The sequence below is a fragment of the Scaptodrosophila lebanonensis genome, unplaced genomic scaffold, assembly GCF_003285725.1.
Source record: "Scaptodrosophila lebanonensis strain 11010-0011.00,11010-0021.00 unplaced genomic scaffold, SlebRS2 tig00001415-arrow-pilon, whole genome shotgun sequence".
NCBI lineage: Eukaryota > Metazoa > Arthropoda > Insecta > Diptera > Drosophilidae > Scaptodrosophila > Scaptodrosophila lebanonensis.
Genome location: NW_022060742.1, coordinates 12,167,183 through 12,170,204, shown reverse-complemented (window position 1 = coordinate 12,170,204; position 3,022 = coordinate 12,167,183).

The window sequence follows — 3,022 nt, the reverse complement described above, 5'->3', positions numbered from 1 at the left end:
GTTCTGAGTTTTGCCTCTTTAGTTGAGTTTTTTTTTTTTTGTTACGTGATTCGCAAAAAAATAATAACAAAAAAATAATTTGCAAAAAAAATAACTTACTTGGCGTTATCCATCGCTGAAAGTACTTTCCCGATGAGACCGCTGCTGAAAAGGAAAATCTTAGATGATGGGAATACAATCCAACCATCTGTGTGGACACAAAACAGAATTTCGTTTCTTTTTCTTTTGCTGTACTCAAAAAAAACTCACTCGAAAGAAAACACTCAACAAAACATACAAAAAAAACGGTACTCCTCTTCCTCTTCAATATTCGAAGATACGGCCTCTCTTCGGATTTCGAGAACCAAGATAAACTAATAATTAAAATTCGGCCATGTGTTTCCCTATGCCTTCACAAAGTAAAATTAATGACATCGAACAATGTAATATAAATGGTCTGAACCAAGATTAACAGTAAAAAAAAACTGTATAACTAAATAGAACTTTAAATATAAATATAATGAAAATTTAACCTATGGAGAAGTTGATTCTGGCTGGCCATTATATCGTTTTTTTCCAACAACCAAAAATTTAGCCACTACTGCCTTTTCCCTTTGCTCAGAGCCACACGTCTTAGCTGCACTCAACCTTTTTATTTAAACCAAACACAGCAATGAAGCCGACGCGGGTAAAATTTAGCAGCGCGGATACGACGGCGCTGGTAGCTGCTTCGCGTACGATAGAAGACTGAGTTGCACTCAGGTGGGTCGGACGATCGCCTGCGGTTGTTCTGCTGCGTCGAACTTAGGGTCCAAAACTTGAGTGATTTCGTCTTTTAGAATTTTAATGCTGCTGGCGGCTGCTGTTTATTGCATATGCCAATGCAATGGACTGCTCTTCGGTTTCAGAAACCCTCCAATACGATCAAGGGCTGGCATCCGGCGAAAATAGCTCAATATTATCACTGGCCTTTGTGTGGGCCTTTGTTTTATTTTTTTTTTATTTTTTTTTATTTTTATAAAACCAATCTGGATACGCTCTTTTTGGCGACTTTAAAATTTTTCTTCGACTCGGATATAAAAAAAACTTTGAACTGCAATTTGCACACGTCTGATCTCGGCCAAGTATCACCAGAAAAAGAAAGCATCTGACGCCTTGGACCAGGCGGGAACCTTTTTACAGAGGCGGTAGGTCAGCGAGGTGAAAGTAGCCATTTTCGGCGAAAGTGACACTTGCACCTGTTAAGCAAGGAGTTACCCTATTGACCTGCTTGCGCCTTTCCATCATACGACCAAGAGGTGGCGCTAAGAAAAATTACGATATTCGCCTATTAAACTGATTTAACAAAACAGTTGCTGCTGCAAGCGTTACAGATATTGTTAATTTAATATCACTTTGAAGAGTAATGCTTGTGTTATGTTTCAAATTAAAAAACATAGACTCAGCCAAAGTTAGAACTCTTGATAAAGAAATAAACTAAGAACAATAATAAGTATGTCAAAAGGTCAGGTTTTTACACTTTAGAGTTCCTGGGAACAACTTTAGAAATGCCTTTATATACAAGACATTCATATGAAAGGACGGGCTTGTTTGATGAAAATGTAGTATACATAGTTGATTTGGGAATTTTCAGTGGAACTTTTTTCAATAAATTGTTAAAACCGCCTTTTCTTCATTTTGACAAAATTACTTACAAAACTATGAATGAATATCAGTGGTTAGGATTGATTCATTTGCAATATTTCCATGTAGGGTTTTCATATATTCCATCAATATACAATACTAAGTATACAAATGACTCGTAAATCAGATGATTCAGCGCATCGATTAATTTCCTTAAAATAAAGCATTTAGATTTTAACCAAACTATTGCAGACTATTGCAGAAACTTTTATGTAGAATCGAAGAAATACGTCAAACTTTATAAACATTATTATTAAGTTATTTGATTTTTGTATTTTTTTCTTTTCTATGGCTGTCGATATCTATTTCCGAACGTTTATGTGTTGTAAGAAAAGATACAAGTTGCTTTCGATTCCTTAAAGTGAACGATATCCAATAATATCCAATTTAATCACTGAGGTGGAAAATCCGCACCACTGTGTGGCGCACACTAGGCCAAACATCATCTGCTCGGCACATATGCACATAATTTACTTAATTATGTGTGCAGAGCGCCCGGCATGGCATAACAACATGCCAGCTAACGACTTTAAATGCCGCGGTTTGCCACACTCGCCCACACGCCGTAGCCACGCCCCCCTGTTGGCGCCCACATCCAAGTCCAGTTGGGTCTTCGCGCGTTTTCAAATGAAATTCAAGAGCAGAAAAAATCTAATTTTAATTTCAAAGCGGCGCTCATTTAGAAATACTTAATGATGTTAAAATAAAAACCAGGCGCCATGAAGTGCGTCGTCTACGTCGACCACGGTGCTCCATTTGTTTGAGGTGAACTGTATTTTTTAGATGATTTCCTTTTATTTTTCAATTTTTTGGTATGAGAAGCACGTACACGGTATACCGCAAAACGCTAGACCAAAAGAAAAGTTCAAGACGCAAGTCGCAAGTCGTAACACAGTGGCCCAAAGAAGCGCCAACTGCAGTTGTACATTAGCGAGGTTCACGAGCACAGTGGTGGTGGAGGGGAGGGAGGGGTTTTGGCTGAAGCTGGTTGGGGCCAGACGATTTAACCCGGGCATTGCTTTTAGCGCGGCGTTGATTATTTTTGCACCATGGCCGCTATTGCCACCGCCAGACCGGCTGGCTAGCTGGCTGGCTGCCTGTCTGAGTGTCGGCTGCTGTCAGCCGAAGTGACCAGGCAAAAATTCCTCTTTGAAGTTTTTCGTGCTAATGGATTTGTGTTGAGCGAGAAAACTTAATTTTCAAGTGAGATTTTTGCCAGAGGCCATATGCACACGAAACTTATAAAGCAATTAGATAGTGCACGATTTCAGGTAAACTTCGACCAACTACTGAGCCAAGTGGATTCCAATTGTAGTTAAGCTGCTTGAGAACATTTAAACAGGTACTTAGCGCAAAGCAT